The following is a 26,827-nucleotide window of genomic DNA, read 5'->3' on the forward strand; positions in this document are numbered from 1 at the left end:
AGTGAAATAAATATGCCTAAAAGCTTAAACAAATTTCGATTGTTATATGATCTATAAGGGTTACCAAGACAATGATAAATACCATTGTTAAAGTTGGTTAGATAGACCTCAACACTGGACAGAAATCCCAGTAACTGGATAGTGATTCTATTTATACATGTATGTCCAGCTCTACCTAGAGAATAGGGAGTATCTAAAGTGGTCTAGTTAAAATAATATCCCTAAAAATCATTCAACATATAATGAATGTATAAGAAAATCAATAACTTTGTTCCCCGTATCCACTGTACCAAATACATATAATTAGAAATAAACTGGCATCCTCAACTGGACCCTGTAATTATTTCCCAGGTCAATTATTTTGATTGTCACAAGATAATTGCCTCCAAAGACCTGTGATTAAGTGTTGTATTACTTTCTAATATATTACTACACCTTTCCTGTAGAATAAAATCGTGACAATTGTTGTTTGAGCACCTCGAGACACATTTAGTATCTGAATAAATCTGTTCCAATATTATCTGCGAGTACATCCCATATTACCCTGAAAGCATGAAATGTTCATGCAATATATAATCAAATTTGAATGCTATGGAACTTCTTAATTGTATCTCGTACCCACACCAAGTACATTAATAAATGGTAATATCCCTAGTCACACACCATGAATGAATGAGAAAGTCAGAGGCTTAGATCCCCGTATCACTATACACGATAGTTGCCAAGTCCTTGTAATTAAATACAACATGACATCCTCAGGTAGACCCTGCAGTTATTTCCCAGGTCAACTGTTCATGGTACGATCAGAATGCCACTAAAGATCTGTAAATAAGTGCCATTTGGCTTACTCATCTGATCCCACGCATTTAATGTAAAACAAAATGGCGCCCATAGTAAGGGTAAATAATATTGCATAAACACAATGAGACACAATAAATGTTTAAACACATCAGGCCCAATGTTGTATACAAGTTATACAAAAGTTCCCCATTTCAGCAGCTACCCCAAAGAAATGAGATAATCTGGCAATATTTATTTATTTATTTATTTTATTTACATTTGATTACTGGGAATGTCTGACTGGAGTGAGGTTCATTTACAGCGGAGGCCCAGGGAGAAAAGCTCCACATCTAATAAGTACAATGGTTGATATATAGAAAAAAAAGTACATATAATACAATGTAATACAATGCAATACAATGCAATAAAAATATATAACAAAGTATATATGATACAATGCAGTCATACAGGTTTATACAGTAGTTTGTTCTATGCAAGCTAATGTTAGCATGGTTTACTAATAGTTAGCTTTGGGTGGGAGTGTTTGGGAGAGAAAAATGCTCACTATCAACTTATGCAATGAAGGAGATAACTCACAAGAACATAATAGACAGAATACATAATGGTTATGTGTAGAAGTTGTTGCATTAGTGACTGTTTGAATAGTGATATGGAAGGAGCTTTGGAGATATTTTGGGGGAGGCTATTCCATTTCTTAGTGATGGCATAGGAGAAGAGAGCTTTCTGTGCAGTATTGTTAGCTCTGGACACACAGAGTAGGGTTTTGCTTGGTGACATCAGGGGACGGCTTGCTTCTTATTGGTTTAGTAGTTGAGTTAAGGATGGGGCTTTGTGGGGATTATTTAGTGTGCTGTAGATGAGCACTAGTTGGTGGTAGCTAATTAATTGTGGGAGTGCTAGCCACTGTAGCTCTACAGTGATGGTTTCTAAATGTGGAGTTATTTGTGAATTTTGTAATTTTATTGTAACATGCTTCTAGTTTGTCCATATCTGTTTTCCTGATGTAGGTTAGGATTGGGGAAGCATACATTAGGGTAGACAGTAGGTGTGTTTGAGCTAGGGTGATTCGTGCTTGATCTGATAAGAACTGTTTGTGTTTGTATAGAGTACCTAACTTTTTATGTCCCTTTTTTATGGTTTGAGAGATATGGACATCAAAGTGAAGATTCTTATCAATTTGTACACCTAGGAGCTTAGTGTGGGGTGATGGGGAGATTGCTGTGCCATTTGTGGAGGTGATAGTGAAGGAGGTGGGTGTGGTCCTGTATTTGTTGGGGGTAAAGAGAAGTAGTTTGGTCTTGTTAGGGTTTAGAATAAGTTGGATGTCAGTAATCCATTTCTCGACGGAACAGAAGGATTCTTGGGTAAGTTTTTGAAGGGTGGCTATGGATGGGGCAGAGCAGATTAAGGTAGAGTCATCTGCTTACTGTATGAGTGCTGTGTGCAGGGTGGAGGTGCGTAGTTTATTGGTGAAAATTATGAATAGTAGAGGGCCCAGTATTGATCCTTGTGGAATGCCTATGGTGGTTGGTAGTAAAGGTGATAGTACACCTTGCCATTTGACTGACTGTTGTCTACTGGAGAGATAGTTTTTAACCCAGGAAGTAGTGGAGGGGGCAAAGGACATTGTGGTTAGGGTGTCTAGAAGCAGGTTGTGAGACCATGTCAAATGCCTTAGATAAATCTAGGAATATGGCTGATACAAAGTGATTGTTGTTTCTCAGTTGGTTGACCTGATTGGTGAAGGACAGAAGAGCAGTAGTTGTACTATGATTTGGGCGGAAGCCATGCTGTGTGGGTGAGAGGAGATTGTGTGAGATTAGGAAGTGCATCACTTGAATGTGAATACATTTCTCTAGGAGCTTGGAAAGGGGGGATAAGATAGCAATGGGGTGGTAGTTTGATAGCTCATAGGAGTTGCCGCCTTTGTGAAGAGGAATAATGTATGATATTTTCCACAATTTGGGGATTTGGGCTTCTTGTATAGAGCGGTTAATGAGAACTGAGACAGGGTAGGCCAAGGACTCTGCAGCTAATTTTAAGAAATTAGTGGGTAGACCATCTGCTGAGAGGGTGGTAGGTTTTAGTTTTAAGAGTAGTTTTTTTTTTTTTTTTTAGGTTGGTAGTTGGTACAGATGAGAGTGTATGGTAATGGTAAGATATATCTATAGTTGTTAGGGTGTATTATTTATTATTGAGTAGATAGATAATGAGATGGGATTCTATAAAAGGTGATTAAATTGAGAAGCTATGCTGTCATTGTTATTATTGGTGTTTGGGGCAGGGGTAGTAGTTTTGCCAGGTTTTAGAAGGGAATTGATAGCCTGCCAGAATTTCTGTGGGTTTTTGGAATGTTTGTTTTGGATATGAAGGAAGTAGTTTTGTTTATCCAATTTTATTTGCTTTTTGGTCTGATTACACAGTTGTTGGTATAGTTGTCTATTTTGGCTGGTATTGTTCTTTTTCCAGTTCTTCCAGGCATTGTCTCTGATTTTTAGTAAGGCTTTAGTGGTCCTATTTAGCCAAGGGGCATAGTTAACTTTGATTCTACGTTTCCTAATGGGAGCGACTGTATTTAGAACATTTACAAAAGTACTAATGAAATAGTCGACTGCCTGGTCTAGTGCTAAAGTATGTAGTGGGTGCCAGTTACATTGTTGTAGTATTCTATTAAAAATTTGTGGATTAACCTTGCGCTCATTTCTAATTTCCTTATACGGTATGTTTACCTGTTTTCAAAGTAGGAATGTTGGGCAGTGGTCGCTTAGTTCGTCAGATAGGCAGCCCAGATGATACTTTTCTTTGGGGAAATTAACCAAAGTCCAGTCGAGAATAGATTGTGTTTTGGTCCTTTTGTCGATTCTGGTGGGTTCCTGGATTAATTGTGGGAAACCAAATAAGTTGATATGGTTTGAGGGATTGTTGGAGTTACATGTAGACCAGTCTAGGTTTAGATCGCCTAGCATGATAGTTTCTTGGGGTAGGATGGTTGTAGCCCATTGTAAAATTTCTTCTATTACAGGTGAGTTATTACCTGGGGGAATGTAGCTGCAGAGGATGTTAATCCTTTTTTTGTTTTTAAGGGATAGAACAGAGCCTAATGTTTCTGCATGAAGAAAGTTGGATAGTGGGGTGTTCAGAGGTTGGAGGTTAAGGGTGTTCTTAAATAAGATTGCAAATCCACCTCCTTTTTTGGTAGTTCTGTCATGCCTTAGGATACTATAACCAGGGGGTAGAATTTCATTGTTTTGGGTATTGGGTTTTAGCCAAGTCTCGGTAATAGAAAGTATGTCTGGGGAGTAGTGGGATATGAGCGCATGTAAGTCATGTAGTTTACTGGATATATTTCTTGAGTTTAAGTTAATGATAAAAAGTTCTGATTCTTGTTTGTATGAAAGTAGTTTGTTGAGTGGACATGGGTTGAGCGGATTTGCTCTGATGCTGAGACTTATCATACATATGAGTCAGATTTGGTTAAGAGATTTAATGATAGGGGTTACTAGAAAGGGGGCATCGCTCAAGGCAGATTTTGGGATGCAAATCAGGATAGGGAAAGTCTACTCCAATATTGGGAAAAAACCCTAAGTAATGATACCCAAATCAGATTAGTAACCACATATGGCAGGAACATGGATGTTCTTATCAACAGTGTCCGCAGACATTGGAATATTCTATTGGCTGATACCAAGCTTAGTGCACTGGTGGATGATACATGCCACTTTCTTTCAGGAGAGGTAAGAACATTGGTTCATTCATGAATCATTATAAACAAGGGAATAGAGTTGATAATAGCTCTACACAAATAACTCTGGAAGGTGGGCCCTTACAGGGCTGTTTTCAATGCGGACATTGCACCCATTTTTAAAACATGTCAAAGACTAAATAATTTACTAGTAAAAACACTGGAGAAGTGTTCTCTATAAAGTTTTTTGCCAATTGTCAGTCTGAATGAGTTATGTACATGACTTTTTGTAACTGTTCAACCTTCTATGTGGGACAAACATCCAGATGTGTAAAATTCAGGATATCTGAACATCTAAGTGATATTAGAATTAAAATACCAACAAGTGCTCTAGTCAAACATACACAAAAAAACTCAAAAGCCACGTTCAGATTTACAGTTATTGATAGAATACAGGGAAACAAAAATAACAAATCAGAATGGCATCAGTTATTAAACAATATGGAGAAAAAAATGAATTATCAAACTGAGTGCCTTGTTTTCTCCAGGGCTGAATGAATACTTTTAATGAATGGCGAAATTTACCTCAGGTAACTTCAGGTGGGGCTATACTATAAATATGTGCTTGCATGTTTTGTTAATTTAATGCACTGAAGAAGGCTAGTCAGCCAAAACTGGTCTTCTTGCTCTATTTTTTGTTTTATGTCCTCCCAATAAATTTCTTTACTTTGGTCACTGTTTGCTGGCTCTACTGTTTTTTCGGTTGCTATTGGTTTTGGAGCCGTGCAGCTACCATACGTGCAGGGGCCTGTTCCTTTTGAAATCCTACAAAAAAAAATCTACTTACCAAATTTGCAACACCAAAACTTTCAGGCTTCAAGATTTCATAACATCCCTTAAGCTCTGCAACTAGAAACCCCTCAAAACGTTATCCCTGGACAGTGCAGTTGACTACTTTAACACCACATTTTTAAATATCTTAAATAACATGGCCTCTATCAGTACAATACAAGCAAAATCTAATTACTCTCCTTGGCTCACTAAACAGACAAAATCACTCCTAAAAGAAAGGGATAAAGCATGACACAAATGGACCCACAAAAAATCAGTATTACTCACCAGAAGTATCTCCAGCTAAGAAACAAAGCCAAAACCAAAATAAGACTTGATAAGAGGAATTATTATACTAGCTTACAAGCTAAATATCAAAACATTCCTCAAAACTTTTGGCCACTTTAAATAAAATACTATGACCAGGTCAAACTAATACCCTTCAACCAACAGCAAGTAATCCCCTAGAATGTATTGCTACCCAGTTTAATAAATACTTCATTGACTTCATCAAAATCCTTACTAACCAAAACTTCCCATCACTGCCCACCAACCTAACCTCTCTACTAGATAATAACAATACATTCTCCTTAAAACTAGTCCCAACCCACAATATACACAAATACTTGCTTAGGCTAAAACCCACAATTCTGGCAGCTGACAACCTACCCTCAACATACTTAAAAATAGCAGCTGAAGCCATCTCTTATCCAGTTTCCCTACTAATTCACTATTCCATATCTGAGCAACGCATCCCCACCATCTGGTAAATTGCTCACATCATACCCCTACACAAAGGAGGTCCCGCCATCGACTTCTATAACTATCAGCCCTTAGCAATCCTATCCTCTCTATCAAAAATCCTTGAAAGGTGTGTTCACACCCAAATACTTAACCATCTCCTAGACAATAAATTACTTACAAATATTCAGCATGGCTTTTGCCCCTACCATAGTACTACTACAGCCCTTATTAGCTTCATTAACACCATCAGTCAGCTTAGAAATAAAGGTGAGCTAGTATCAGCAATCTTTTTAGACTTATCAAAAGCCTTCGATACAGTGTCTCATAACAAACTGCTGACTGCCTTGTCCAAACTGAACCTAAACTACTCTACCCTAGCCTGGTTTCAGAACTACCTCATAGATTGGTAACAAGCGGTACGGTGGAACAAAGCTCTTTCTCCCTTACTACCAGTGACTATGGGCAGGCCTCAAGGGTCTATTCTCAGCCCCTTCCTTTTTAACCTGTTTACAAATAATCTCCATAATGCTACATCTCTAGCCACCCTTATATAGTATACGGACGACTCCACTGTCATATTTTCTGCCCCAACAATCCACACTACCCAAACATCCTCCTTCAATGCTATTGAATCATGGTTTGCAATTAATTAAACCCAAATAAAAATAAACAAAAACTAAACTCATTCCTTCCACCGCCACTAAATTCAAATCCACTATCTTCAACATCACATACAGTAATAAGACTTTGATTGAACCAACCCCATCCACCTTCTTTCTCTTGTGTTTGTCAAAATCAAAAGTTGAAGTTACACATTGCACATTGCCCAAGAAAAGTACACAAGAAAATACAAACCTTATTTTGTTTGTATCTTTTGGCTTTCTTTTGGCTTTTTCCCACACAGAGGCCACTCCGTTCCGCTAATGATTGGCAGTAGAGTTTTACGTGCTGGCTTGCCAGGCCTAATGCACAACCTTCAATGAAGACACAGAAGACGCTCTAACTGAGGATCGAATGGGCAACGTCTAACTGTGAGGCGACAACGCTACCGCAGCACCACCACTGCAGTGCAAAAACTACCCAATCACAAACTCCAGAATAACCACAGCCATAACTCTTCTGTTAACTTTACTGTACACCTCACCCATCCTTACCAATCTCTCCAAATCAGACCTAAGCAAGCTAGATGCCTGCTATAATACGATCACTAAATTTGCCATTAGATGTCCTCCTAGAACCCATCATTGTAAGGCCCTAAGACAACTATCTTGGTTAGAACTACCCCACCAACTCATTCTCATGCAACTCTCTACCACCCACCAAATGGTCTATAAACTCGATAAAATACCAGCTATACAAGGCCTCCTCAATGCCCATATAAGTACCCGTCCATTAAGGTCCATTAATAAAGCTCTAATTGAAGTAAGCAGGAGTAAAAATAGCTCAGGTGACTCTCTATACTCCTACTACATTACTAAACTGTGGAATGCCTTACCACTTGAAATTAGAACTATAACTAGCTTAAAAAAGTTCAAGCATCACATTAAAGCGCACCTCACCAACTCCTGGACTTGTAGATGTACTGGGCATGGGTAGCCCAAACCATGGAACTAGCTGATTTTAAAACTTTAATTGCAAATGTAATGAACATTGAATTTAAGTCATATGATTACCATATGTTTATTTAAAGGTTGTGCGTTAGGCCCGGCAAGCCAGCACGTAAAACTCTACTGCCAATCATTAGTGGACCGGAGTTCCACTGTGGCGACCCCTTACCGGGAAAAAGCCGAAAGACACAAACAATTACCATATGTTTTTTTCTTTCTCACTGTCAGTATCTATCAGATTTTAAGTCTTCAGTTTGCTATGCTACCTGTATATAAGACTAAGTATCGTAATTTCACTCTTATTGTATACAATGTCACTACCTGCTACTACTGTAAGAACTGTCTTCTAGAAGCATTGTTATACAAGATTATTGATCTTGTCTCCCACTTGACCAGTTTATTCTGTTCTAGTCTTTTTACTGTTATGAATGTCTGTTACTATTTTTTCTTTATTGTATTATGCAATTTTCTTTTTACTGACAAAATAGTTTACAAACAATGGAGCTTTTCTCCCTGGGCCTCGGCTGAAAAAGGGTTTTATGCCCAGTCGGACTCTCCCAGTAAAGAAATGTAAAATAAAATAAAATAAATATAAAGATAAAATGACATGGAAATTATTTAACATACTCATGTGAAATGCAGGGATCTGTGTGCTAAATTGAACACTTCATTCTTGACAGTTGGGTCTACACTGCAGCACTCAAACTTACAAATTATATACAACCACATACAGCCTTGACACACATACATTGTCATGTTTTTTATCCCTCTTGCAGTGGAAAATTAAGCATTTATTTGTATTGACAGTCCACATTGCCCATGCATGAGTACATGCCACTGCTAATATCAGTACCAATCATAAAGGTTTACATATCATCATCATAACCTGATGATCCATGAATGCTTCATTCTCCATCCTGTGTCTCACAACTGTGTGTGTGTGTGTGTGTGTGTGTGTGTGTGTGTGTGTGTGTGTGTGTGTGTGTGTGTGTGTGTGTGTGTGTGTGTGTGTGTGTGTGTGTGTATGTGTGTGTGTCATCTACACAAGGCAGGTACATGTCACTCTCATTTCTGCAGTATACATTAATGACAGCATATTGATGTAAGTCAGCAGTACGTATGCATTCTTAATCATAAAACATTGCACTTACTCCATCATATCAACAAATATGGATTTGCACAAAACTTTCAACATCACAATATCTTCTCTGACACAGACGAAGAAGCTAATACCATCTACAATGCACTACCACATTATAAAACTCAGACTTCTGCATTGGAGCTTGCATTAAGTACTGTGTCCTCTAGACTGTGTCAGTAGATAAGTCGGGTGTTCTAATCTCACAGCAGTCAATATGTGTGTGTGTTTGTATGTCTGTGTGTAAATATAACCTTAACTATTGGAGACCTCAATAAAGCAGTAACCTGGAAGTACATTTACACTGTAGGGTGAGTCTACATCAGTGTTAGACCCTTCTGCCAACATAATTTTCTCTGCAACACCACACTGATGTCATTGTCTATAAAGTGCACTCTCACACTATAAAAGTCATACATCTGTGGTGGTGCGTGAATTAAGTACTCTGTTCCATAGGTTATATAGCTAAGCAGGTAGAGGGTTCTAATCTCACAACAATCAACTTGTGTGTGTATATGGAGTTCTATAAATATGACATCAACTGCTGCTGGCCTGAATAAAACAGTAGACTGTAGCAAATTTTACATTGCAGGGTGAGTCCACATCGACCCTTCTCCCAACATAATCTTTTCTGCAACACAGCACTGAAGTCATCCTCTATAAAGTGTGCTCTCACATTACAAACCTCAGACTTCTGCAGTGGCACTTGTATTAAGTTCAGTATCTTCTAGACTGTGTAGCTAGATAGGTATGGGTTTCTAATCTCACAGCAGTGAACTTGTGTATAATGGTGGGGACATTGCATCACTGAAGGATTAATTCAAGAGGTGTGCTTATTTGATTCCCACTTATAAGAAACATTTGCATGTCAGATCAACCACCTATCACCTTTTCACTCTGTCCACAAATGCATACTGTCTGCAGCACACTAATGAGGTCATCATTTCAAAAATGCACTCTCACACCACTAAAGCCAGACTTCTCCTGTGGTGCGTGCATATAATATATTTGTGTGTAGATTAGGCCAATCGATTGATAAGGAGGTCAAATACAGCAGCAAGACTCTCCTGATTGTATGTGTGTGAATGTAAATGGATGCAGCATTGTATTATTCATCTTACTATTCACAGCATTTAGAAGTTTACATAGTTGTAAAGGTCATTTTTGCACACACAACCCCTCTTCATGACACAGCTGATGTCATCCTTTCAAAGATGCTACGTGCCTTACATGCAGTCAGAGTTCTCCTGTAGTGTGTGAGTGTGTGTGTGTGTGTGTGTGTGTGTGTGTGTGTGTGTGTGTGTGTGTGTGTGTGTGTGTGTGTGTGTGTGTGTGTGTAAATAAACACTAGTGTGTAGATTTTGTCACTCAGCAGGTAGGGCATTCGAATACAGGAATGACTGTCAAATGTGTTTCTTCCTTTTACTTGTTTAGAACAGACTAGAAAAACATATATGAGCTATATCTATACAGTGTGCTGTGCAATCATTTTTTATTGAAACATGAATATACAATGGGGAAGTCATCCATTAAAATCTGTGGTGTCACAATCATCAAATAAATCTGTATTTGCACCTGTGTTTCAGCAAATATTCATAAGCATGTGATGTTAGCCATATAGCGTATTTACTGACGTTACTGTTTACAGTCGTTGTACATGTTAACAGAGTACATTTTTCTGCATTGCCGCCTACTTTTGAGCATTTTCTGGCTTGTTAAATTTGATTTCTGTGTTGGTAACTGTATTTAGAACACAACCTAGAGCTGATTACTGAATTTCCTGCCTGCACTTATTTTTAAAATCATTTTTTTTCTTAAAACTTGCATTTTATCTGTCTCTGGCCTAGCACTCAAGTGTGGGGTCATTTACTACACCGTTCTAAGTTGTTGATACCTGTGAACCTCTGCTTTCCTTAAAATGAACAAACAAATCTTGCTTTTTTCCCACTTTTCTGAGATTTAAAAAAGTTCAGTTAAAGATTTGCTGTTCTGAACTGTTTGTAAGTTTCTTGGAGGCCATTGTTTGCTTGGGCTAAAGGGAAGTCTCTGTGTTCATCAATGGCAGTGATAAACATTGAGCAGCCTGCCTGCCCCTGTGGGAGTGGTTACTGCCTTGAAACTTTAGTTTTATTGGCCATTTTGGATCAATTCCCAACTCCTTGATCTCCCTCTCTTAAAACCTGATTGCCTCATGGTTTTGGCGTCTTTTTGGACTTGTTGGCTGTTGGTGAAGCACCCACCAAGAGGAGAAAACGCTGAGAGAAGAAAGGAGCCACTTTTGAGATTTTAAGTATTTTGCTTCGGATTATTTGTTAAGTTTTTCTGCATTGTCGCCTACTTTTGAGCATTTTCTGGCTTGTTAAATTTGATTTCTGTGTTGGTAACTGTATTTAGAACACAACCTAGAGCTGATTACTGAATTTCCTGCCTGCACGTATTTTTTAAATCGTTTTTTTCTTACCTTGAAACTGTAGTTTTATTGGCCATTTTGGGTCAATTCCTAACTCCTTGATCTCCCTCTCTTAAAACCATCTTTTGCGCGGTTTTGCGCGTTTTTGCGCACAGCGCAATATCGGGCAGCGCCGCCTAATTGGGTTTAAACTATTCCTGGCTCCACAAAGTCTGCTCTTCACTTTTTCCTTTAGAACTGCTCTATCTCTCAAATTAAACACCATATTCTTATTCTAAGGCTCCTCACTGGTCCAAATAAGTAATTTTACAACTTAGCACTAATAAACCATAAGCACTACTTACTCTTATACTCTCTACGATTACCTTGTCCCCTATTGGTCCATTTTAATTCAGTTCCCTATATTACTCTAGCATGTCCAAAGGTTAGTCAATGGTTTCCTCTCCAGTCCAGCTGGTGAATCTGGGAATTTTGAGGCAATGTTACAACTGTCTCATGTACACAGACAACCCTCTCCTCCTCCAAACAGGTTCAAATATATGTGAGAGATGCAACCATATAGCCAAACTGGAGGCTGAGCTCTCTCATCTCAAAACTGGTGTAACCAGTCAGGAGGAGAAGGTAACCTCACACAACACAATTCCAGTATCACATAGTCCCACCACAACAGTGAACCAAACACATAAAAACACTAAAACATACTCGGAGGCTCTAAACAAAAATCTACCTAAGCAACAGAGACCTCCAAAGCAGACATCCAAGCAAACGCTACCCCAAAACAAAACACATACAACACATAGCACACAAAGTCAGTGTGCCGAGCAGTCACAGCCCTTAAGGCTGAATAACACACCTTATACTCTTGTAATAGGTGACTCTGTTGTCAGACACACTGACGCCCCACTCACCAGGCTGAATAAAGAGAAGGTCACAGTGAGCTGCCTGTCAGGCGATAGGATCCGCCACATAATGCAAGCACTCAGGTCACTCCAAAGCAAATACAAATATGACTCAGTCATTGTACATGCTGGCGTGAATGACCTGAGACGTACCTCCCATGACTACATGAAAAGAGACATAGAGGAGCTCTCTGATCATGTAGCCCAGGCCGGTATGACCCTGACCTTGAGCTGCATCTTACCCTCACCTAGAATGATGCCACAGTATAAAGACAAAATGATAGATTTTAACAATTGGCTAAAATTTTGGTGTCATTCAAAGGGGATCCAGTGTCTGTCAGCCTGGGATGACATGCTCGACAAGCCACGTTGCTTCTCTAGGGACGGCTTGCACCTGTCGCCCCTGGGCTTTCGGATATTGGCAAAGGCTCTTGCCACCCCCATAGTTCCTTTTTTAGGCAAGGCTCAAAAGTCAAACCCACCACCATAGACAGCACAAGGAAAAAGAAACTAAGGGTAATGCTGCTAAACGCCAGAAGGCTTAACCTCAAGATGCATGCACTCGAAGCTCTCCTCAATATGGAGAACATCGATATCTGTGCAGTGACAGAAACCTGGTTCAAGGCTCCAGAGAGCACCCAGCACTACCATGTTATACCTCATATCATGCTTTTCAGCCCCAAAACCCGGACCGAACCACAAAAGGAGGGGGAGTTTCCATATTTATCAAGGATATCCACACCTCCAGGTTAGTGGCATTGCACGAAGTATCGGAGACCATCCATGTGCAACTGACAGTGGGCAAGACTGCTTTTCAGTTTATAGCATCCTAAAGACCACCCTCTCAAAGTCAGGAATCCCACTCGGCTTTCCTGAAAACATTGGAGAACATGAAGATCTCTCCAAACACCATTATACTGGGCGACTTCAACTACCCAAACATAGACTGGGAGCATTACTCAAGCCCCAGCACCTTAGACCAAAGGTTCCTGGAATTTATAAACTCAAATGTTATGGAACAACTAGTCATCACTCCCACAAGAGGGGAAAACATACTAGACCTGATCATTACCAACATGGGGACTCTATGCTCCATACCAGAAGTATATCCCTCATTGGTAAGATCAGACCATAAATTAATTTCACTGGATATCCACATCCCGACCCCACCCCCAGCCCAGAAAACCACAGTGAAAAACTTCTCAAAAGTGAACTTCACACTTCTCAAAACCGAAGTGGAATCCTTCAAGGCCCCAGGGCCAGTGGAAACTACGGCCCAAACTGCAGAATCCTGTATAAACGCATTCTACGGACATCTCCAGGAATGCATGGATCATGCTATCCCAAACAAAATCAAGACCCAGTCATCCAAAGGCAGGCGTCCAGTCTGGTGGACCACAGCCATAAATAAACTGCACAACAGAAGGAGGAAGCTACTACATGATAGAGCAAAATCCCTAAAAGGGAAGGCATCTCTGATCAGTACTAGCAAAAAATTACGATCCCTCATAAAATCCTCCAAGGCCAGCTTCGAGAGAAAAATTGCACAGGACACTAAAGACAATCATAAGGCTTTCTTCAGTTATGTTAGGAACCTGGGATGCAACTCCCAGACTTGTCCTGGCAGAGAGGTTCAGTGCAAACTCCCCCCTCCCCCCCAAAAGAGCAAGTATCTATCACGGCAGAGTGCAGCCTCCCAAACATCTCTGATGCTCAGGTGAAGACCGCCCTCTCCAAAGCAAAAAACACTGCTTCCATGGGACCAGATGGTGTCCCGGGTTGCATCCTACATGAACTCCAAGAAGAACTAATCCCTCAAGTAAAACTGCTGTACAATCTCAGCCTCACTACAGGATATGTGCCCAAAGAATAGCGTAGAGCAACAGTGGTCCCACTCCACAAAGGTGGCGCTTCTGCGGACCCTGAAAATTATCGTCCCATAAGCCTGACTAGCCTAGTCTGCAAGGCTATGGAGAGGATCATCATGGAACTCATAAACAAAGACATTGGGGACCTACAGACACTAGATCCTACCCAATTTGGCTTTGTCAAGGGCAGGTCCTGCCTTTTGAACCTGGTCGACTTCTTCAAAACAGTCACCAAGGCCATAGATGAAGGGAAGGTAGTCCACACAGCCTATCTGGACCTCGCAAAGGCATTTGACACAATACCCCACTTGGGCATCATAGATAAGCTATCCAGCCTAAATATAAACCCCTATGTCACAAGATGGGTCACAAACTGGCTCAAAGACAGAACCCACAGAGTCAGAGTTGCTGGAGCCATGTCAGACTCAAAACCGGTCACAAGTGGCATCCCACAAGGTTCTGTCCTGGGACCTCTCTTGTTCGGTATTTACTTTTCTGAGGTACAGGCCAACGTGGGAGGACAATGGCTCACCAAGTTTGCAGATGACTGCAAACTGGGCGCCATAATCGACTCTCCAGCTGACACAAACATCCTTCAAAAAGGTCTCGCAGAGATGGATAACTGGTACCAGAGCCATGGTCTAAAGCTAAATGCCAAAAAGTGTATAGTCATACCCTTTGGCAAAAACAATGTGCCCACAAATTACCACATAGGTGGTAACCCATTAAGTACAGAAAAAGTAATTAGGGATCTGGGGACCCAAGTTGATAGCAATCTCTCCTTTGACAAACACATTGCCAAAGTGGTTAGAAAGACCTTCTACATAGCCCACCTCATCATGAAAGGATTCACATCTAGATCAAGAGAGGTAATCGTGCCCCTTTATTCATCCCTCATCAGACCCATCATAGAATACAATGACCCCTTTGGGATGTACCTTACCCGACACTTGCAGCAATTAGAAAGACCCCAAAAGTACCTCACCAGGAGGATCAATGGACTCAAACAGATGCCATATGCTGCTCGGTTAAAAAAACTCCAGCTCTACTCAGTTGCATACCGCCTACTTTGAGGTGATCTATGCCTGACATATAAAGCTATGTCCAACCCAGAATTAATGGACATGCTCCACCTCAGTAAATCTAAATCCCTTAGAGCCACGTGCTCGAGGGACTTGAACATCAGCACAGAAATAAATAGAACATGCTGCAGGGACAGATTCATAACCCAGAGGCTCTCTTCGCTCTGGAATAGAATTCCAATTCATGCTAGGAAGAGCACCTCACTGAATCTCTTCAAGAAGAATCTTGATGAGTGGATGGGGGATCGTAGGTTTGTCCCGGGGATTACTTCAGTGTCACTATTGTATTTAATTCCTGATGATCACCATACATTTGAGAGAATATTGATTCAAAAATATTCATAATTTCTTCTGTATTAGTATATCTTTTATTATTAAAATGTATTTCAGTAATTTGAGAGGGCACTTTTGACTGATTAATTATACGTGCCAATGCTTTTGATGGGGTCTGAATATGATTAGCATATTTTACCAATGTTTTTTGCTCATAAAATGATAATTTACTATTCTGAAGGAAGAACATATCTTTTTGACATTTTAGTAATTCCAATTCAGTTTCTTTGTTATAATTCCTATGTAAGTCTTGGTCTAATAACTTAATTTTAGTCTCCAAATCTTGTATGTCTCTATTTTGCAGTTTTTTAAATATGTAGCTTTTGAATAAAAATTCCCTCACTAATGCTTTGGTTGCCCATTCTATATCAGGTGGATGTCTCTGTTTGGGAGATTAACTAGTAATAGGTTAAGAGTCTGTTGAATTTCGAGAATTATTTCTTTTTATTTAACAAATTGGATTCAAGGACCAATTATACTCTATTCATTCCAATATTCCTAATATCTTTTTTGAAAGTTAGTGTAATTCTGGAATGATCTGATATATATCTAGCTTGTATGACTACACTGGGCTCTAAATTAATTAGTACTTCTGAAATCAAGAAGAAATTAATCCTAGACCACATTTTATGGCAACTCGAGAAAAATGTAAAGTTAGTTGTGCTTATTTGATTATTTGTATATATGAAGGGATCATATAATTTAAAATCTTGTTTAAGTTCCTTTAATTTTATTACTGCTTGATTATTTACCGTCCTCAGTGAACTTGATTTATCCCTTTTGGGGTCTTGATACATATTCCAATCCCCTCCTAATATTATATAATATTATATAATAATTATTATATTGATTAAGGATAAAATACAGTGATGCTATAAAAGATTGTTGGTTGGTGCATGGTGCATATATATTAAGAAGTAAAATAGGTTTATCATAAAGAATAGATGAGAATATCACATAGCACCATCTTCCTTCACTATCTGTTTTAGTATCTATTATTTTCTCTTGACATTGGGTTTTAATAATAATAGCTACCCCTGCACTATTAGTTGTCCCTTCTGAAGCTATTACCTCCCTAATCCATTTCTTACTCTTAATCTCTGCCCATTGGTCATTAGTCAAGTGTGTTTCTTGCAATAAGATAAAATATGCCTTTGTCTGAAGCAGTAAATGTAGCACTAATTTCCTTTTTTTCATGTTCTGGAGCCCTTTAATGTTCCATGAGTCTATTATCCACATACTAAGATCTTTTTTCCAGTTAAACGTAACTTAAAGTGAGAAAAATGTATTAAATTAAAATATAAATGTATAGTATATTTTGTCTGGAAGCAATTCCACAATCCCGTCCCACACCAGTGCCTATCCACTATTCCCCCGGACCAGGACATATATAAGTTTCTTGCAACGTTAAAAGTTCCATGGGTAACTAGCTTAACTAAATAACTATTGATTATTCTACAAAATACAACATCAGAATCATGCAAAAAACCTATGTAAGTTACTTCTACTTCTACAAAGACTAACCCAAACATTCCCTATTAAACACTGATATAATCCTACACCTCTTGTATAAACTATTTATTTAAATATGTCAAGTAAATGTTCTTAATTACATGAATATTCCACCTACAGATTTGCCACTTGAGACACAATTAGAAAATATTTGTATTCCCCAGTGTATCCATGTTAATACTGTCATTAGATAATATGGTTAAAGCACATTTCTTTCTGAGTAATTACAGAGACCAGTATTCCTTGATTCATACACATGTTGCAGTAGCACATTTCTTTCTGAGTAATTACAGAGACCAGTATTCCTTGATTCATACACATGATGCAGTGTGATTAATACACATGATGCAATGTGATTAATACACATGATGCAATGCTTTCACTTAACTACATGTTGACAATTAGCAATGCACTCATTGATCTCACTATGGTGTTGATTTTCTCAACACTTAGTCAAGTGTTACAAACCAGCATTGGGTGACTGTAAGCATTTATGTCCTTAACTGCTCTGCATGAAAGACATCCCCCACAATTATACTTCATATGTATATAGTGGCAGAGGCCTCCCTCATCAATTTTAGAAGATAGAAATTATGGGAAAATGCAGTGCAACTGATGGAATGACTTCACACTGGTGTTGTTCAGCAATTGTGGTAGCAGTTCCACTGTGGTGAATGTGATTAATAGCCATATTGTAATTTGGAGGAGTTGTACAGCTTGACTTTCAATTGTAGTATAGTGTTTCATTCTTTTTTTTTAATTTCTACAGATCTTTTGAGTTTCTAATACCATGACAGGAATGAACCCCCATTCCTAAGTCAAAATACAATTAAAGTTCATAAAATTTGTTTTGTTTCAATCTTTGATGACAGCCAGAAGTACTCTTTGCAGCACCCGCAATGTGCCCAGTAATGACTCCTTCTGCAATTCATATGGAGTTGCATGTATTAGTATCATATCTAAATATGATTGTAGAGTCCTTTTTATAAGACCCATTGCTCCTACTACCATTAGAACTGCCTGGGTATCTTTCTTCCACAATGCTCTTGTTTCTGTCTGCAAATCCTGATATTTTATGACTTTGTGTCTCACTGTACCCAAGACACTGTAGTCACTGGGTGTGGTGATTTCAATCAATGATCAATGTTATTTTTGTTTTCTTTTCATGGACCATGGTTTTCTAGCATCTATCTTTTGAACTGTTGGCAATGGATGACACCATGTAATGTAGACTTCATCATGTTCTATGATGCTTTGTGGGTCATGTTTCCAGTGTTTTTCAACCACTTCAATAGCATACTGTTTGCATGATCCCAAGTGCAACAGACTTTCCACATTATTAGGCCTTTCAGTATACAGACCTTCTGCCATTAGTATGTCACAAACAGCAACAAGGTGTGCAATTGTTTCCAATTCGGTTTTATAAAACCTACATTTGTCTGTTTCTCCCACATGTTCAATGGACTTTGGAAACCAACTTGTACATTGCCCACTATCTTGGGTCAGTAATATTAACCTTTCATCTCTTGATTTGAATCCACATCTCCTTAACCATTCCTGCATTCAATCCTGATCAACATGAGGTTCTTCCAGAAGTTTTCTATTCTTGCAACTATATTTATGCATTTTCTACATTTCTTGCCATCTCATCTCATCCTTCACCTTATATTCTTTCTTTTGTTTTTTGGCACATTCAGTTACTGCCTAATTTTTATCTACGTCTGGCTTGATTTCCATTCCTGCTTGACGCCGGTATGCTTCTGCTAGCTTAAGCAGGGAAGTCACCTTAGATTTTCAAAACTTTCACTACATTTGGGTCTTGTGAGGTCAGCAGATATGTGTGGAGTCCCACTATTGCAGATCTATGCATGAAATCAATTTCAAGGAGGCCCATCATTCCTTCAGAAAGGGGAATATATAATCTTGATATGCACTGATTTTTATAAATCATTTGGTGAACATGAAGCATCCTTCTTCTTTTCCTATCTAATCTATCCAACACGTTTTGGGGTCAGACAATCATTCCAAAACTGTAAGTTAGGACAGGAAGAGCAAATTGGTTTATAGCTTGGATTTTCTTCCTAGATGTCAATGCTGTTTTCAGGATTAAGTCTTCTAAAGGATTCTTTAATAAGTTTTATTCACATTTGTTCATGTTTTATTGTTGATCCTTCATCAATTTCCAAATATTTATACACTTCCATTTGCTCAAGTTCTTTTATATCACATTCTTGTCCCAAACTGATGTTTTCTTGGTGCTGCAGTTTTCCTGCTTTAAAGGTTGCTTTTGCACATTTATCAAGGCCAAATACCATTTTTATATCATCTGAAAAAGTTTTGACAACTTGCATTTGTGCTTTCAGTTCCTCATCTCATTAGCTATACAGCTTTAAATCATCGATAAAGAGAAGATGAGAAGTCTTTACACTTTGTTGTTTTCTAAGAGTCAAATTATAGCCATGGCCTAAGCTGTTAAGTAGACAGCTTAATGAGTTAAAGGCAAGGCAGAATAACAGCAATGACAGAGTCACCCTGGAATATCCCCCTTTCAATTTTTATCCCTGGAATAAGAATTTGTCCTTTATCATAGCTTAATTACAAGGTGGTACTGGGTATATCCTATAATTTATTAAGCACTCTTTTATCCATGGGATACTATCAAATGCTTTTTTGTAGTTAATCTATGCCATACTTAAAGTCTTCCCTTTTTTACAGTTCCCCGCTATGACTTTATTTAACAACAAATGATCCTTTGTTCCATATGACTTTCTTTTATTACCCTTTTGTTCTATTGCCATAATTGAGTTGTCTTCTAAATTACTATAAACTCTGTCAGCATCATTTCCAGTGTATAGTTTATACGTTATTGGAAGGCAAGTTATTGGTCTATAATTTTTAGGGTAGCTTGCAGGTTCACTCTTAAGTAAGAGCATTGTTTTGCCTGTTGTTAGCCAGGTTTGTGTCTGTTTGGGGTCCACATATAAATAGTTCTTACCCATGCCTAAATCCTAGTGTAAAGATGTTAATACTTTTAACCAAAGGTTAGCTGCTGCATCTGGACCCGGGGTTTTCCGGTTAGAGGCTTTTCTTAACTTTGTTTCAGTCTCTGGCTGTTACTTCATCCCATTTCATATCCTGTACTTTTAAACTTCTTTTTCATTCTTTTATTTCTTCTTTCCATTTAGCATCTTTGTTATGCTCCACAGGATCTTCATAGATACTTCTCCAAAAATGTATCTATTTCTTCTTTCGATTCCTTTTGCTTTGTTTCCCAGTTCTCTATAGGTTTTTCTGCCTAAGCTGAGATTTTTAGTTTATTTGTGATAGTGCATGATAGATCCTGATCTGTTCTAATACTGCGCATTGCTTTTATCATGCCAGTGAAGATATTGAAAATATCAATGAATTACGTTCCATTACTACTACCTTCAGAATAGTATGGTAGCTATGTGAATAATGAGAGAAATGAGAGTGTTATTCAGAGTAATAAGGAGAGGATGGTATATACTAGTAAAGTGATAATGGAGCAGATAGCTTGGGAGAGGGAAGTGAAATTAGGGAGGGTGCTTTGTGTTAGGCTTACTACAGTGACAGGTCTGAAGCAGATTTTTTTAATGTTTTTTTTTAATTCTTGTGCATGGGCTATGTTATTGATGTGCAACGGTAGTTTGTTCTAGGCTAGGGTGGGTGTGTAGCTATACAAATTTTAGCCTATGGATTTTTGGGGTATGTAAATTTCCAGCAGTTTTTGGTCAGAAGTTCTGAGAGTTCTAGAAGTGGTATAGTGTGAGATGAGTGGGGAGACAGAAGGACAGGCAGAGGGTTTGTTTAAGATAGAATGAAGCATAAGGAATTGGGAGAAAAAAAGTCATCTATGATGACTCTGAGCACTTTGGTGTGAGTTTCAGCATTAATGACAGCGTTGTCAAGGGCTGTAATGGAGAAGGTAGATTTGAGATGTGAGAGAGATTTGTGTAAGAAAAGAAGACGCTTAGTCTTTTTAGGATTTAGGATGAGTTGGTTATTTGAAATCCATTGTTCAATAGAGTTAAAGGAGATGAAGGTCAGAGAGGGAGTCTTAAGTAAAGATGACTGTGGAGTTATCTGCATATTGTATAGGAGAGGAGTCAGAACAAGAAGAATGCACAAAATTAGTGAAGATCGTGAAAATATTGAATAATAAGGGACCAAGAATTGACTCTTGAGGAAAACCTGTTTTGGTGAGGAGAAACAAAACCATTGAGGAGAGCCATTTAACAGATTGCTATATATTAGTGGGATAGCTTAAGAACTAGGAAAAAGTGGTACTGGACTGGTTGAGTTCAGAGAGTTTGGAGGGTAACATAGGATGAGAGATAGTATTGGATGCATTACATAGGTCAGGAAAGAGACATGAAGTAAGTTTGTTATTGTCTCTGGCAAGGGACATTGAGTTTGTCAAGGAGATGAGTGCAGTATTAGTGCTGTGGTAAGGATGGAATCCATGTTGTGTGTTTGTAATTAGGTTTTCTTTGTGAGTAGCCCATGAGTTACCTATGTACACATTTTTCAAGTATTTTGGAAATGGGGGACAGAATTGCTATAGGCCAGAAGTTAGATAGTTCTATGGAGTTGACACCCTTATGAAGAGGTATGGTATAAAACTGTTTCCAGATCAAGGGAACAGTGCATTCATTAATTGATTAGTTTATAAGAATAGATATGGGGTAAGCTAAGAATTTAGCTGCTAGCTTGAATAAGAAATGAAGAAGGTTGTCCACGGAAGGAGAAGGAAGCTTGAGAAGCAGGTGTTTTATATAGCTAGTAGAAAATGGTTGCAAAGAAAAGGAGTTGTAGTTGCTTGCAGGAGATGAAAGGTCTGAGTGGGTGTGGGAGTTTGGGGTCTGCTTAGATGGAATAAATGGATTTGTGGATTTATTAACCATTGGTGGAGCTCACTTAATTCTGACTGAAGCAGATACTGAATGTTGGTGTGAGGGTGACCTTTTCAGTAAATGACCATGTCATCAGCTAACAAAATAGGTTGTGCTTTAAACTACAGGAGGGATGAGGGCAAGTTAACACTTAGATGTAACATTCTAGAGTAGTGTTACTCACAAATAAAAAAAAGTAGTTTCAGCTTGTGTGCCACAGGAGGAAATGTAAAGCTCTGGCAAAGCATGATGAACATAACTATTTAGACAATTAATTAAACTAAAACATTTAACTATAGAAATGTTGGTGATGCTCTTAATATATCTCCAAAACAACTACTACTGGAGGAAATTATAGCAGATAAATAATACAGATGTAGGAAGGAAAAATCTCTGTGAATAGTAAAAATAATAAAATATATGAAACATGCAATCCTTATTATTTATCTAAGGAACTAGAAGAGCTTTTCATAACTGCACAAATTGTTTACCCTCTCAGAAATGATATATCAAGAGATTAATGCCTTCATATACACTATGCATTTAACATTTTTTTAGTTTATGTCTTGTCTTAGCCTGAGGAAAAAGTATAAGAATAATACAAGTAAAAGAACATCAAATATCTGTCCTAACTCTGCAAAATTATGAAGAAGCTTTTCACAGTGTAGTATTCTAGAAACACTTTGCATCTAATACAACAGTTTTCAAAGAAAAGTCCATCATGTTCCTCATCACTGCATATCATAAACAATGCAGATATGTGAACCTTTGGAAACAGTAGTAATGAAAAAGCTTTCAGTTAGTCAAGTTTTGAATTTATTGATCCATGTATCATATATAATTCCCTTTGACATCCCAGCAGCTTCATGCCATAAGGAGGCATGCCACAGAGATTTTCATATTTGTCTTCAAGTGCGTACAGCTGCCTGCAGTGCGGTGACCTGGAACTTGCACTTTCATTCCAGTATATGATTTCAAGCCTATCTGGTTGTGTCTGTAACATTTAAGACCTACACTGAAGAGCATTTATTAATACAGCATAGACAGAAAGCGTGTTCTCCTACTCAAATGTGGAGAAATGCTTCCTTTGTGCAGAGTATTAATATTCTGTTTCAGTGTTTTCAGATGGTTTACAATCAATTTGTTACATTTTAAATGATGCCACTTTCAAGTAGTCAGAATCAAAAACTCTTTCATTTTGCATCAGATAGTAAATCATAGATTATAAAATAGCCCCTTTAAAATAAAACATAAGTAAAATTAATAAAAATAGTATGCAAAAGATGAAATAAGAAATTGAAACAAACAGTTAAAAAAAACAGATTCGCTAGTATAAAAAGTCCTCCTTTAACAACATAATGTCCTTGGTAAATTTCATCTGTTTTTCTTGAAGCATTTGCACCTTTTTTTTTATCTCCAAACAGTAGTACACATGCATATCAAAGATAACATTTGAAAGATTTTCGAATTGCATTTATTGATTGGACAAAACCTACTAACTGAGCAGATGATCCTTTTAAGGGAGGAAGTAAGGTGCATCATTTATAATGATATGGGGAAATATGGCCAGAACACCAGGGGAAACATTTGTCCTGTGCTTCCTGGTCATCGTCGTATTGGTGGGAAAAGTACATTTTGTACATCGGCATTTGTAAAGCTATTGTTTTAGTGTTTGCTTGGACAGTTTCTAGCATTTATAAGTATGCAATCACTGTTATCTAAGCCTTTTTCTTCAAATTCTGTCATTTTTGTTGAAATTGTCACTAGCCATCTGTGCAGTCATGCAGGCAGCACTAAAAAAAAAACAACTTCAAAAGGAAGTTTACTGCAAGTCATTTCTACAGTAGAAATACTTAATGTAACCTCCAGTGTGAGTTTAACCAATATTTCTTCATTTTTATATCCTGTTCAGAGCCGGATCATGGTCAAATGGGGACCTAGACAGATTAATATATCACCCCCCCCCATACACAGCCAAACCAGCCCCCCATACAAAGCCCCCCCAAGCCATTCCAGTGTTGCATTACCTGGCTATTTCTCTCCTGTTGCCATAGACACTATTCAAACCTCTCAGTGTGTATATTGTTTTCTGCTTTACTTCTACAATGCTTACAGATATTTGGATTTAATTTAAAACTTTTATTTCAAATTTAATAGCACAAACACTGATAGACATTTGCAAAACAAAGCAATAGAATCTCACAATGAGAATAAAATTAGCATTAAAACTTCTCTGCCCTTGAAACTCACATTTATTGTAATGGCGTTGAAACCCACATTCAAAGAAAATGCATCTGGTAGATAAAGTTTACCTTTGGGTTCTTTTCGAATAATATACCGCTTGCACAGATTTTTAGGATCATTCATATATGTATATGTTCGTTGATTCACCTTCCTGATTGTATTAAATTATATCCATTGTATAATATAGCATCACTTGTTACAGCATGTTTTAAATTTGTAGTTTTGAACATTTTTTCCAATAAGCAATAAGACAAAATGTATGAACCAATAATGACAAAACTTCCCAATTCAAAACATTTGAACCATAAAAGGCCACTCAAACTTCTATCATTACAATCCACCAATATCAGTCAATATGCACACTCTGCAGAAGTAAACATCATCTGAATGATTCCACATTAACGAGATCTGTAACTAAGGAAGAGGTTGCTGCTAGCAAACAACTGTATAGTTCATTGCTTCATCTACAAATCCAGTGCCCAATGCCCTTGAAGAATAAATTATCAACGTTACATTAAATGGGTAAGCTGATAATATTGCAATAGGGAATGGATGGCAAACTGATAAAAGATTCATAGTTACTAGGCATCTCATCCAAAGGAGGATGTACTCAGGAGTGCAGCACTCCACCACCACACCCCTTAAAGTACAATACAGCATTAACAATCCATCTATGTGCTGTGGGAGTAGAACCCACAGTCTTCCACATCAAAAGCAAGTATGTTGCCTGTTGTGCTACAAACAACACATTTGACCTTGATAGCATAATAGTGATAGCATTTGCTAAACAAAACAGTTATATATTGTAAATAGACTTAACATAAGCAGGAGTAAACTTCTCTTCCATTTTAAATTCACAATTCCTTGAAAAATGCACCTGAAACAAAATTCCTTGAGGAATGCAGCTGACACTCAATTCCTTGAGAAATGCACCTGAAACTCAATTATTTTTTGTCAGCCTTGTGGTTGGGGTAGAGGATTCAGGCTCTTGCTTCCTGTAACTAAGCTACAGGCTCTGAGCCTATGCAAATTAATTAGCCATCTGCTATCCCTAATTAGGGCATTTCACACACACACACACACACACACACACACACACACACACACACACACACACACACACACACACACACACACAGCTCTCAACCTCTTAGCACAAAACAATCTGGACAAAGCCAAATATAATGGGGGACAAAGCCCAAGAAATAAGAGCACATTTCAAATATTGCTCCAATAATCTTAGAAAGTTGCTAGAATAAAAGGTATTGTGTTACCATACATTTTCTGAAGAGTATAAAATCTGAAACACAAATGCCTGTCATTCAGTGAATTCAGTCCTCACTGATTTCCAAAAAACATACAGAAAATCATATATTTTATAAGGAACAGACCAAAACTATGAGGTAAAAATCTGGACATTTTGTGAAAATCTGGAAAGTTGAAAGGTATGACACAAACACACACACACACACACACACACACACACACACACACACACACACACACACACACACACACACACATACCTTACTTGTCCATTTGTGTTGTATGCAGCACACACCTGCAGAAGCAGCTCAAGGTATGTCCCTTACTTATCTGTTCATGTAAGTAGCTAGAGGAACTCCTTTTTGTATTTAAATTCAGCACACATGCAGAACACAGAAAGGAAAATGTCTATATGACAATGACATACACTGCGACCGGACTCCAAGGGTGTTAAGAAGAATGCCCTTAAAAAATGCATATATATTTTTTTAATGATAAAAGTAAACATGGCAGTCCCCCAACCAGCAGGCTCCCTCCAAGCCAGCAGGGGCCCCTTCCCAGCCAGTGGACCCTAGGCAACTGCCTTGGTTGCATAGTGCTGGAAATGGATATGGGTCTGTTCCAGTGTGAAAAGTTCTGAATATTTCGATGCTGGAACTGAATGCATTGATTCAACAACCATTTATGTGGTAGAAATATCAATCAGTGTCAATGCCACTAAGAATTTCATAAGCATGTCTTCATTTCCTCAGCATTCATGTTCCACTGTTGTCAGTTCATTGCATTTTATTGCCACACATGATTGCAAAGCTTCTGCAGTCATATCTGTCGTGCAACCATTTCTAGGTCACATGATCTAGTTTGTGCTTCCTCTAAATCTTAGACTGTTCCCTCCTTCAAATTTTCTGTGCAACTTTCTTCTACAGCAAAAAATAACTGTTAGAACTATTTCAGCTCCATTTTCTACTGCTTCTTCTCAACACATTGCTCCTTCTGTGTGGACATGCAGCATAACTTCTGGGAAATACAAATAATGGCTCTTTGTTATTTAAATCCTGCAGCTTGCTGCAGTTGTTGATGCAGCAGTTTCTTTCATCTTTGTTAGATATTATGGCAAACACAGGATGAGGGCCCATTTGTGAGGGCTCATTTGTAGTTCCCTCCGTTCACCATGCCAGTTCTTGCCTTACTGTTACTGTGCTGTCTAATGGTCCTGAAACAAATTAACAGCGTCAAAGAACAGTAACTTGTAAATGTTGCACTCCTTTCGCCTTATGGCATGTACAAGTACTAAATCACTGATGCCTTTTTCTGTATCACCAGTTTTACCAGCTTAACTAGCACCAGACCTTGACAGAAATTTTGGATGCATGGCTAGGTTTAAAAGGCCTCAGTGGTCATCAGCCTAGTACACACTTATGAACCTGTTAAGAAATAATATGAGGATTTCTGGTACTGATACATATATCACATTTAAAAGTCATTTTGTTTATCTTC

The sequence above is a fragment of the Protopterus annectens genome, chromosome 3.part1 (assembly GCF_019279795.1).
Source record: "Protopterus annectens isolate FY-2018-M chromosome 3.part1, PAN1.0, whole genome shotgun sequence".
NCBI lineage: Eukaryota > Metazoa > Chordata > Ceratodontiformes > Protopteridae > Protopterus > Protopterus annectens.